Source organism: Schistocerca americana, chromosome 4 (assembly GCF_021461395.2).
Source record: "Schistocerca americana isolate TAMUIC-IGC-003095 chromosome 4, iqSchAmer2.1, whole genome shotgun sequence".
In the NCBI taxonomy this organism is placed as follows: domain Eukaryota; kingdom Metazoa; phylum Arthropoda; class Insecta; order Orthoptera; family Acrididae; genus Schistocerca; species Schistocerca americana.
In genome coordinates, this window is record NC_060122.1 from 120,528,327 (window position 1) to 120,541,827 (window position 13,501).

Consider the following 13,501-nt stretch of genomic DNA (forward strand, 5'->3'; position numbering starts at 1 on the left):
ATGCCTAACGTGTTCATACATTTACACACTAAAATCACGCCCCGTCTCTCTCACATTTTGTCACATTTCATGTGGTACTAGTTGTATTTCACCGACAATCAAAGCATTATATCACAGAGAGTGACCTCTGTTGGTACATTTTGTGTATCCTGAACACAACATATAAATTCCGTGTAGCCATTGAAGCATGCCATTGTGATAATTCAAAGCTCATCTGCATACATAAAATCACAGCTCAATAACGTGTATCAGATATTAGCCTGAACGAAACTGAACTTCCTTTGGTGACTTCAGGGTTCAAATGGTTCTAAGCACTATTGGACAACATCTGAGATCATCACTCCCCTAGACGTAGAACTACTTAAAAAACATAACTAACCTAAGGACATCACACATATCCATGCCCGAAGCAGGCTTCGAACCTGCGACCGTAGCAGCAGCGCGGTTCCGATCTGAAGCGCTTAGAACCGCTCGACCACTGACTTTAGGGGAAATAAATAATCCCGTTACCAAGGTGCAGCAATATACCGATGTTGCGGACTCAATTTCTGTTAGAATTGTTAAATTGGAGGAGATGCATTTGGGGTTACGCTTTATCCGTGACGTTACGTCGGTCACAAAAACATATTGAGGATTTGAATTTTAAAATTTTCCCGGCGAATTGACTGTTCAAACAAATTTCGTGCTTGCAGCCGGTCGTCATTCAATACTTCGCACGATATTTCAACTGGGCACCTGCCAGTCATCTTCAGGTGAGCCGTCGCAGACTGGCGAAAACGTCCTCAATACGTTCCGCAATATATAGCGTACTGTAACTATTCTGCACATGCGTCGAAAACTTGATAGATGAACCACACTGCCCGCCGGCAGCGCCTTCGCTGGTGGAATAGCAGAACTCAGTCGGCCTCTGCATTGCTGTTTGCCGCGGCCGTCGACGCACTCTGTCGTCTTCGATTAGAGCAAATCCTGGAGATGATGGGATTCCATGCACTGTCCAGCTGGTAGCTGCTGTCACGATTTAACAGATTTTCCGCCAATCGTATTTCTACGGATTCTTTAATAATGGAGTCCCAGAAAGACGTTGGTGTGGACAAAATCATTGTTTTCTCATACTCCATTGAATGTCCAGTAAAATACAATGTTCAGCAATAGCGGACTTGCTATATTGAGGATTGCTCTACTATCGATATTGAAGTTCTTCCCTCTAACGCCATGTGAAGACCAGGTAAACTTTTCATACCTGAAAAATGTTTCTACAGAAATAGACAGACATTTATTTGAGGGAATTTCGAAAAAAAAGTTGTGATTTAGTGTTAACGTACACGACATGTAATCACCAGCAAGCTAATTATTGTTCATTTAGAAATTGCTAACGAAATATTTGAATTTGTAAGGTGTTAATTTTTTATATTGGCTCTACCCTTTTAAGGAGGTGGATCATGTTTCTTTATTATATATTTCCTGTATTGTAATGTACTTTTAGTAGATTTTTGTGCGTATTTTTGGCATTTTAGAGCATAAATTAGGTGGATAGATGAGGTAAGGAATGAGGTGGTTCTCCACAGAATCGGCGGGGAAAGGAAAATATGGAGAACACTGATAAGGAGAGGGGACAGGATGGATCTGTTAAGACATCAGGGAATAACTTCCATGATACTAGAAGGGCTGGTGAGAGTAAAAACTGTAGAAGAAGACAGAGATTGCAATACATCCAGCAAATAATTGACGACATACACTGAGGTGAAGAAAAGTTGTGTTATAGCGATATGCACATATACAGATGGCGGTTGTATGGCGTACACAAGGCGTAGAAGGGCAGTGCATTGGCGGAACACTCATTTGTACTCAACGTGAATTATGTAAAATGGTGTCCGACGTGATTGTGGCTGCACGACGGGGATCACAGACTTTGAACGCAGAATGCTACTTGTATCTAGGCGGATGGAACAATCAGTTTAGGATATCGTTGGAGAATTCGATGCTCAGTGATCCACAGTGTCAAGTGTGTGCCGAGAATACCAGATTCAGGCATTTCATCCCGCCAACGGACAACGCAGTGGCTGACGGCCTTCATTTAACTAACGACCGGGGGCAGCGGCATTTGCGTATAGTTGTCAGTCCTAACAGAAAAGCAACACAGCGTGAAGCAACCACAGAACGTATCCATTAGGACAGTACGGCGGAACTTTTGGCGTTAAGACCATGGCAGCAGACAACCGACGCGAGTGCCTTTGCTAACAGTACGACTTCGCCCGCAGCGCCTCTCCTGGGCTCGTGACCACATAGATTGGACCCTAGACGACTGGAAAACCGTGGCCTGGTCAGATGTGTCTCGATTTCGGTTCGTTAGAGGTGATGATAGGTTTCGAGTGTGGCGCAGACGCCACGAAAGCGTGGCCCCAAGCCGCACGGGGTAGCCGAGCCGTCTATTGCGCCTTGCCACGGTTCGCGCGGCTCGCTCCGTCGAAAGTTCGAGTCCTCCCTCGGGCATGGGTGTGTGTGTTGTCCTTAACGTAAGTTAGTTTAATTTAGATTAAGTAGTGTGTAAGTAAAGGGACAGATGATTCCAACAGTTTGGTCCCAGAGCATCTCAACACTACCACCATGGCTCCAACTTGTCAACTGTGCGAGCTGGTGGTGGCTTCATCATGATGTGGGCTGTGTTTACATCGAATGAACTGGTCCTCTGGTCCAACTGAACCGATCGGCTACTTGGAGACCATTTGCAGCCATTCATGGACTTAATGTTCCCAAACAACGATAGAATTTGTATGGATGACATTGCACCATGTTTCAGGCCACAGTTATTCGCAATTGGTTTGAAGAACATTCTGGAGATTTAGAGCGAATGACGTAGCCACTCAGGTCGCCCGATATGAACCCCATCGAACATTTAGGGGACAGAATCGAGAGGTCAGTTCGTGCACAAAATCCTGCACCGACATTCCTTTCGCAGTTATGGACGACTTTAGAGGCAGCATGTCTCAGCATTTCTTTAGGGGTCTTCCAACAACTTGTTGAGTCCATACCACGTCGAGTTGCTGAACGATGCCGGACAAAAAGAGGTCCGACGCGATATTTGACCCATCAGATTAGGTTGCAAATTCTACTCTGAGATGAAGAGGTTGGCACAGGAAAGGAATTTGCTACGATTCGCATTAAACGAGTCAGAAGACTGAAACTTTCTGGCAGATTAAAACTTGTGTGCCGGACCGAGACTCGAACTCGGGACCTTTGCCTTTCGCGGGCAAGTGCTCTACCAACTGAGCTATCCAAGCACGAGTCACGCCCCGTCCTCACAGCTTTATTTCCGCCAGTACCTCGTCTCCTACCTTCCAAACTTTACAGAAGCTCTCCTGAGAACCATGCAGGAGAGGCACTCTTGAAAGAAAGGATATTGCGGCGACATGGCTTAGCCAAAGCCTAGTCCTGCATGGTTCGCAGGAGAGCTTCTGTAAATTTTGGAAGGTAGGAGACGAGGTATTGGCGGATGTAAAGCTGTGAGGACGGTGCGTGAGTCGTACTTGGGTAGCTCAGTTTGTAGAGCACTTGCCCGCGAAAGGCAAAGGTCCCGAGTTCGAGTCTCGGTCCGGCACACAGTTTTAATCAGCGCACACTCCGCTGCAGAGTGAAAATCTCATTCTGTGAGTCAGAAGACATGATGACAAAAAAGAGCATAAACACGTGCATAGTTCAGGTATTTTAGTGGACATCAATCTGGCCTTTGGTTATTAGATTAGGATGACGAGAGGTTAGCTTCAATTTTTTACTGGGGCCATACCGTCTGCTCGTCTGTCACTGGCTACCTCTAAACAACTGTCAAATCGCCACATTGTATTTCCGTAACACTTCATACCTACTACTATCAACATTACTATACATTGTGAATTAAGCTATTTCTTACAAAATAAGCAGCTCGTTGGCGGCATAAGTAACTCTTCTGCAACCGTTGGTGACCTAGCTCGTAATGTCTCAGAATGCGAACACATTGCCGACTTCGTCGAGCGACGCGGCGCAGTAATTAAGACAGTGGACTCCATATTTAGCCTTTCTAAACGTAGTGGACGTACTAAGGTGGTGACGCACAAAACACACTTTCCAGCGATTATACAGTATCGCTTCTCAGCATGGGGCTGTTATTGATGGAGGACATAGAGAAGGTACGAAGAAAAGCAGCACGCTTCGTCACAGGCTCCTTGAACGTGGAAGCCTCACTGAGACGCTCCTTCTGTTCTAGTGGTAGACGCTTCAAGTGTGGTTGACTTCAAATTTCCGACCGCGTACGTTTCTAGAAGAGTCAGCCAATATATTGCTTCGTCTTGCAAGTGTCTCGCGATAACTCCATGAAAGTAAAATTAGGGCATTGAAGCTCAGATGGAGGCTTCCCAAGAGTTGTTCTTCGCGCGCAGTGGAAAGAGGGCAAGTGACCGTGATACAGCAAGTTCCCGCCGCCACACACGGTGAGATAACTAGTCGATTATACGTGCAGATGTAGAACTCTGGCTCTCCGATTCGGAACTCTGGGAGAGCGGAGTTCGTGATGAAGATTTTCCACGAACACCTTAAATCAGTTGTGACCGGTAGTGTTACATTTCTTTTTAAAACGGGCTGCCCGTCACTAATTGCGCCGACGTCGACAAGAAGTTTTAAATCTGCCCGTCATTACTTTACCGATTTTCTTATAGCATTGCTTTTTCATTGACAGTAAATAGTATGTTAACTTTCCGTTTGTTTGCGTAACATGTTTAAAGTGCGTTTCTCCAAGTCATTCCTCTGCCGTTCTTACGCATCTCACAGTGATATATTGGTAACTTCTTCTGTATTACACATCTCATAGGCTTCTCTACTATTCTTGTTATCAACGTATGGCAATTTTTTACTCCAAACGCGAATTAGAGAAATATGTATGAACGGTTATTATCGTTTCTACAATAATTCTGATGCTATACGATGAAATTTTGACACTTCTGAAGGTTATATTTTGCGCAAAACGAGAGTGTTATGTAAACTGAAACCACGTTGTCTACTGTACAACTGCTCTTTAGTCGTTTTTTCCAGTTATATGTGGTCACATCATGTGATACATCTAACCATTGAATCGTTAAATTATATAGAATACTTACAGATCAAAGTGCAACAGGTTGTGTTGGCTGTAGTTACAGGCTATGTAAGCAGATATTGATCAGTAAATACAGTGTTATTCCTCCACAAACGTCTGCACTGCTGTGTACAAGTTTGTCAGTTGCATTGAATAAAGCGGGTAATGATGTCATTGCAGGATGGTCTTTCATTGTACTGGTATTTATTTGGCACCGTTTATTGCGCGAACAGACGTGAAGAGCTGAAGAGCAAAAGGCATTATCCTCGGGCCTATAAACATGCGCGCGCGCACACACACACACACACGCACACACACACACACACACGGCTCTAAACAACAATGACTCCACGTGCTATACGTATAAAAGCGTCATGCAACAAAACAGATTTCTGTAGTTTATATACCAGTAGGGAGTCAATTTGAATAATTCAGGCAGAATGATGAAACAAAAATGAAAATATATCTCGACCATCTTCCACTATATAATGAACGTAAGGACACAATGTACAGTAATTAGGCGGGTCAAGTAACAGCGCGTTGATGTGGCCCATGAAACGCCACAGTTCATTTTCGAATAACTTGTATATCGTTTGCAGTACTGTATGTACATGCGCAAGTCGCACAATTAATGTGCTTCGCGTCAGAATAGGTAAATAACAGCTCATTAAAAAGTGACATAAAAGAAGCTACTGAGATGGTAAAGACAGGAAGCTTATTTGCTACAAATCGCTCTCAAAGTTTTATACACGTATAGTACAATGTGGTCAGTAATAGTTTGATAAGCTAGTAAGGTTGTTTCAGGGTAGTTTGTTAGGAAAGAAATTAGATACGTTGTCTAGTTCCCAACTTAATTACCATCGAAGTTAGCCTGTCTGGCCATAGCAAGCGCAAATCCAAGCGGCCCGCCGGAGAATGTGGCGCCAAACATTTTCTTCGTTTGCTTTCCTAAATCTAGACAAGACAGCGATACAATAGTTGGACATGTGGCGTAAGTAAGGATCGAACCTAATTCAGAGGCTGGGCAGTGTCGTGCGCTATTGTCTAAAGCTATGAGAATACGTAACACTAACTGTATCCAGTGGGCTCCTTGAATTTGGACTCGCAGTGGCCTGATTGGCTAACTTCAATGCTAATTAACTCGGAAACGGAGCAGCGTATCAAACATTTTTCTTAACAAATATTTATTGTATTGGTTAAAAACAGCCTTGGATGCAATTTTTTTATTTTTTTATTTTTCAACTATGCGTTTCGCTTTATTTAGGCATCTTCAGATTGATCTTAATATGGTATTTCTGAGAACGATCAGTGGCTGGACCGATACACTACGTTTCTCGGTTGAGGATCTTTGGCGCAAACATCCCGATACTGGTCGTCCCAGATTCTAGAAGGTGTTGAAATCCGAGGATTTCGGTGGCCAGAGGAGTACGGTAAACTCATTTTCTTCGAACCACACATGGATCCTGCGAGCTATGTGAAACGTTGCTCTGTCCTACTGGTAGATGCTGTCGTTCCGAGGAAAAGCAAACTTCATGTCGTTTAACAACTGAAAAATGTTATATTCTCTTTTCTCTGTGAGGTACTGGATGGGTTAAACAAAAGGTTTCGAACGCAAAGCACATGATACCAAAATAAGATCAACCTGAAGATGCCTAAATAAGGCGAAACGCGTAGTTGAAAAATAAAAAAAAAAAACTAAAATTGTAACCAAGACTGTTTTTAACCTATGCTGTTAAGCACTGGTTTGCTGTATGCCACATACGGATTGGAAGAATTAACAAATATATCTCAGCACCGTCTATCCTGTAATACCTTTACAAGCTGGCCAGACAGGGAAGGAGAGGTTGTGGCATGAATGCTGACTCCAAAACTGTTTTGAGTGCCTCGTGGAGTGAGTGGGTACAGCATTGTTGGCGGTGATTCTGCTTACACCATGAGGAATGCGTCGAACGCTCATCGTAGAACTTCATGCTAATCCTATCCTACCACAACCCCCCCCCCCCCCTCTCTCCCTTCGTCACTCTGCACAGGACGCATCATGTTGCAGGCTTCTAACTTCCCCGTCGCTATAGGATTTAGCAAACGGCAGCAGTGTAGCACTCCCACACTGTTTCAAAAGCTCCTTAACAAACCATAAACTGCCACGTTCATGCGGCTTGCCTGTAAGGAAGTTTGTATCCAGGTACACATTACCCCTCATGTATGACATGAGACTTTCAGTGACCTAAACAAACGCCGATTTAGCTATTAATCGTACTTAATGAGTATTGTAGCATAATCTTATCGAGAGATCTTTCAGAAATTTAAAGAAATTCTAGTCATATGTAAAAGCTGTAAGTGGTACCAGAGTCACTGGGTGACACAGGAACCCATGGATGACACGGGAACGGAAATTCAGTATAGAAAACAGAAAGCAGAAATACTGAACTCCATTATCAGCTATTCCTTTACGAAGGAAGATGTACTACCCCGGCCAACCTCTCTCCCCCTAATGCAGAGATAAGCGACATGCACAGCCCACTCGAAAAGTTGTCAGATTGATTTCATTCCTAGTGTGTAAGCGACGTCAGCGCGGTAGCTACGGTGACAGCCTGAGCCAATAACTGTAAACAACAGATGTGCATTCGCCCTGTCAGTTGTGAGCAGGCGAATTTAAGTAGTGTGCCAACGTAGTTGTGTGTCGAATCGCAATTCAGCAACATCTCTAAAGAAATGTTAAAGATATTCTCCACAATTTTTTGAAGAAGAGAAAAGAGTCACGAAGATCGTCCAGCCCAGGTTGACTCTCAAACAAAAGTAGTGACCGTGCATTCCTACCGCTACTTGATTGAAATGCAAAACTACGAAGTAATGATTTTTTTCTGAAAGTTTCAAAAGGTTGTATAAATGTTCTGTGCGTTGAACTCTAGTTTGGGGGGGGGGGGGGGGGGGGGCGGCGGCGGCTAGATTATGCAGAACACCTGAAACATTAAAACCACCATGCTAAAAAAATAAAGCTCCATTGCCAGATGGGATACCTGTCAGATTCTGTACAGAATTACAGCTGAGTTAACTTCCATTTTAACTATAGTATACCGTAGATCGCTTTAACAAAAAACTGTGCCCAGTGCTTGGAAGAAATACAGGCCAAAATTGTCTATGAGAAAGGTAACAGAAGTGATCTACAAAACTGCCTTCCAGTGGCACTGATATCGATGTGTTACAGACTCCTGAGACATATTCTGTACTCAAACGTAATAAGGTATTTCGAACAAAAAGACATCCATACCAACCGACATGGATTCCGAAAACGTCCGTCAGACAACCTTTGTCTTTCCTCACAGAACATTCTGAAAAATATGATTCAAGGTAGTCAGGTAGATGAAATATTTCTTGACTTACGATTAGCATCTTAAAAAAAATGTCTCGTAGTGCTATGGGACTTTACATCTGAGGTCATCAGTCCCCTAGAACTTAGAACTACTTAAACCTAACCAACCTAAGGACATCACACACATCCATGCCCGAGGCAGGATTCGAACCTGCGACCGTAGCGGTCGCGCGGTTCCAGACTGTAGCGCCTAGAAAAGAGACTCACGCTGAGTCCAGTTCTAGTGGATATGAAATCACATTCACCGAGCCACGCGGGAAATTTGTATGAAGAGAATGCACCTGGTTGATCGCCTAGCACACAGTGCAACCACCTCTTGAAGATGGTAATATAGCCGGCCGGAGTGGCCGTGCGGTTCTAGGCGCTACAGTTTGGAACCGTTCGACCGCTACGGTAGCAGGTTCGAATCCTGCCTCGGGCATGGATGTGTGTGATGTCTTTAGGTTAGTTAGGTTTAATTAGTTCTAAGTTCTTGGCGACTGATGACCTCAGAAGTTAAGTCGCATAGTGCTCAGAGCCATTTATGGTAATATACAGCCTAACGGGAAATATTTCACACACAGGCAGCCGAGGCAAGATAATTCCAGAATTTGGTTGTTGCTCTTCGTAGACTTTACCGATATGCCATTGAATGTTGATTCATTCCTGGAATCTTCCCAAATGCATGACATGACCTCCAGTAGACATTCAGCCATCGCTGAATGTGGCCGACCTGTCACCTGTGGTTGATTTGGTACCACTCATTATCATACCAACAAGTAATAGTGAATTTCCCTGCATGTCTCACGTCACCTTACACGGTTCTAGCTGGTGTACCCTTTAAGGGCTTTGCTGTTTCTTCCGACTGGAACACCGTACATAGATACACTTGTCACTTCCTCTCGTCACTTCGAATATTTCTGTGGCGTCATATGGATATAAGCATCCTCGTAAGGAGATTTCAAGTATTTGTGGAGATTAATGGACTTGCCGGTATGACTGGAAAGTATTAATACGTATGCTACCATTGTCACTCTATTCAACGAACGACTGACAGGGCATCTTCAAGTTTGCCTGATTGCATGCAGTGACGGTACTGTTCATCAGCTTACACTGCCAAAGAGAGCTAACGATGCCTGAAGCTGTAGAATTCATTCAACGATCTATTTTGTTTTGTGCTATTAGTGTTAGTCGAAATAATTATAAAAAATGACACTGGTTAGTAAAATGAGTCAGTGACGAATTATGTTAAATGGCAAACGTAGAAAATTCAGTAATTAGAGTATATGGTAGTACAAGCTTCTCGGCGAATGTAATTCATGAAATCTTCTCAGGTTATCAGCCGAGACGTGGCGTCATGTTGTCTCTCCGTTTCTTACAGCACCAGCGTCAAAATTTTCGTGCGAAGTCCGAGGTTCATGACCAGTTCGGGCCTCTATAGTCGCTTGCCCGCTGACTGCTCTGCGGAGAGCCCAACAGGTGGGCCAGTCGTGTACCTCCGGAAGAGATGTCGCGGATGCTGATGGGAGTTCCTGGCGGAGGGGTGGGGGCGTCCAGTTGTCGAGTTCTGGTGCTGACTGTCTGTTCCGCTCGCTTTCACATCAGGGCATTCCTGACGTATTTTTGCTAACGTCACATCCAGTGTGGAAGTCAGTTGTAAGTTGCTGCCCTGGTTGACAAGATCGTCATGTTCTCGTACTTCCACAGTCTCTTTAGCAGTATGCAATTCCTCTTGTGCTCGGTGAGGTCTGTCAGATCTCTTTCACAGCCCCATCTACAGTTTCCAAATCGTCGAGCAACTTTCCTTTTGTACGACGTTGAACAACAATTCTCCTGAAGTTCTCCACCTGTTTTATCCTTCAGTTAAAGTATGTCCATTTGATGTTTGTTCCTGGATCATATTCACCTACCTATCATAGATAAAACCCCTAAGGATTTCCACATCTACGTACATACTCCGCAAAGCGCGGTATGGTGCGTGGCGGACGATACCTTCTAGCAATACTAGTAATTTCCTTTCCTGTTCCCCTCGCTAATAAAGCGATGGAAAAATGACTGTCTAAAACGCTCCGTACGAGTCCTAAATTCTAACTTCTTATCTTCGTGGATCTTAACAAGTAAGGTGCATTGGTGAAAGTAGAATCGTTCCTCAGTCAGCCTCAAAAGCCGGTTGTCCAAGTTTCCTTCGTAATGTTCCTCGAAAAGAACGTCATCTTATGTAGCAAACAGTTTCAATTTGAGAGTAGAACGATGGTGGCTGCTGTTAGTCGTAGAAGTGTGCAGTTCAAATGGCATCGCGACCAGATAAAATACTATGGCGAACCGTTAGAAGGTTGGAGAGTGGTCGGTCGCAGACTTCGGCAGTTCGTTACGGTTTTCATTCTGTTGTTCTTAAAATTTATCGATAATTTTCAGGTGTAGGTTCAGCATTCAACATTTCGGCCAAAGGCTGCGCACTATTTCCTGTTCTACGCTCAACCTAAAGTAATTGGAGGCAAGAATATCGGTCTGTACCGTTAAGATTGATGTCTACCTTTTTCTTTAAAAATAAATAAATAAATAAAATAAAATAAAATGAAATGAAAAAGAAAATAAAAAAAATTAAAAGACGTAAGCTGAGTGTATCGCACATCGAGTAACATGGCGCAGTGATCAAAGCACAGACTTCCAGTTCCTTTGGAGCCATACAGGTTCTGGATTTTCGTGGTTTCTGTAGATCACTTAACAAGAACTCCGCCGATTTCCTTCATATCCTTGTCTAATCCATGATTCTGTTTCATTACTATGACGTCGTAAACCTTAAATTTCTCTTTTTTTAATTTCTGACTTGCGTAAAGAAATCAAAGGGATACTAAACATCGTTTACAGCGCGGACCGAGGCGAAACATGTAGGAAGAGTGTCAGTGAGGTTCTGAAACGTACCTATGGGGATGTGGAGCCATGGTGAAGTCAGTGCCGTGGACAGATACGCTACGTTTCTCCGTTGAGGATCTATGGCGCAAACAGCCCGATACTGGTTGTCCCAGATTCTCGATGGTGTGGACATCCGAGGATTTCGGTGGCCAAAGGAGTGCGGTAAACTGATGCTTTTCGAACCACACATGCACCCTGCGAGCTATGTGAAACGTTGCCCTTTCCTACTGGTAGATGCTGTCGTTCCGAGGAAAAAGAGACTTCATGTCGTTTAACAACTGAAAATGCTATATTGTCTTTTCTCTGTGAGGTGCTGGATGGGTTAAACAAAATGTTTCGAACGCTAGGCATATTTTTTTTCATTGAGTTGATCACAAAACAGTGCTCCAGAAGTTAGACCATACGGAATATGGGGAGTAGCTCACAATCGGTTCACCTCTTACGTTAGCAACAGACAACAAAATGTCATTATTCACAATGTTGAGAATGGCTGTGATGTGGAGTCTGAGAGGGGAACAGTCAAGTGGGGGGTGCCCCAGGGATCATTGTTGGGCCACTCCTGTCCCTTATTTATATAAATGATATGACCTCTACTATTTCGGGTAACTCTAAAATATTTCTGTTTGCTGATGACACTAGCTTGGTAATAAAGGAGGTGCACAACATTGGCTTGGTTTCAAATAGTGCAGCTCATGACCTAAGTTCATGGCTTGTAGAAAGTAAACTAACGCTAAATCACAATAAGACTCAGTTTTTGCAGTTTGTAACACACAATTCAATAAAACCTGACGTTTTAATTTCACAGAATGGCCATATGATTAGTGAAACTGAACAGTTCAAATTGCAAGGTGTTCAGATAGATGGTAAATTGTCTTGAAAACCCCACATTCAGGATCTTGTTCAATGACTTAATGTTGCCATTTTTTTGTATTCGAACGGTATCTGAAGTGAGTTATCGTTCGACACAAAAATTAGTCTACTTTACTTATTTTCATTCGCTTATGTCGCATGGTATTATATTTTGGGTTAACTCTTCCCATTCTAAAAGGATATTTTTGAATCAGAAAGAGGCGGTTCGGACAATAAGTGGTGTTAAGTTCACGAACCTCTTGTCGACCTCTGTTCAGGAATCTGGGTATTTTGACATTGCCCCCCCCCCCCCCTCTCTCTCTCTTACTCCCAAGAATAAGCAGCTTTCACTCTGTTAATACCCAGCGGAAGTCAAACCTGTATTTGGATCGGACTTCCACAACTCTTGTGCACAAAGGTGTGCAGTATACTGCTGCATCCATTTTTAATAAGCTACCCCTCGATTCAAAAGTCTTAGCAGTAATCCAAGCGCTTTCAAATCGAAACTGAAGAGTTTCGTCATGGATCACTCCTTCCATTCTGTTGAGGAGTTCCCTGAAAAAGTAAGCTGATTTCTTGTTGTATTGTTGATTGCGTTTACTTAAACTCATGGATTGACTTTTTTCTGGTTCATAAAGATTTTATTTTTATCTCTTCTTTTATGCTGTAATTTCATGTACTGAAATGTTCCATGACCTTAGAGATTTGCTCCTCAGTTTGGTCGTACGGAACTTGACGTGTAAATAAAAATAAATAAATAAAATGTAAACTACATGTACAGGTGGACATGGTACCCAACGATAGATGCGTATTTGTGTTGATCCATTGTGCCTTCCAGAATCATGAGATCAGAGGGAATGTCAGAAAATGATTTCTAAGACTGTAAGCCCTGCTGCACACTTAACGCCGATGATCCGCGTTCCGCGCACCCGCGTCGATGGTTTACACTGGCGGATGCGCGAGATTCTGTACACCTGAGCGAATGCGGACTTTGTTCACCGTGCTCGTGATCTGTGCTCTTACATATCGTTCTGTTTGATCCCATGTATGGAGATGAACTCGCGGAATTAAGTCATTTCAGCCTATGTGATATACAAAAAGAGAAATTCCACATGCGAGAGAAGGTCGTTTTGGATGCCTCTTGTGGTGGAACAAAGCTGTCGAAAGGAGTGTTCGTTACATTGTATTCAGATTTGCACAACAACCAAGATAAATTTTATACAAATTTTCGTTTGGCAATTCGTTCCTTTGACGAGCTTGTCGATAAATGCAAGACATACTGACACGTGAAA

At 43.3% G+C, this 13,501-nt stretch overlaps 1 protein-coding gene and 1 non-coding gene across 2 annotated transcripts in view; one reads left to right on the top strand and one right to left on the bottom strand.

Moving 5' to 3' along the window:
• Positions 1–13,501, top strand: part of LOC124613294 (heterogeneous nuclear ribonucleoprotein C-like) — an 820,630-nt gene that overhangs the window by 705,952 nt on the left and 101,177 nt on the right. The gene's annotated exons all lie outside the window — the stretch shown is intronic.
• On the bottom strand, positions 3,205–3,279 carry Trnas-cga. Its single transcript has one exon. It is a non-coding gene; the product is annotated as a tRNA-Ser (tRNA).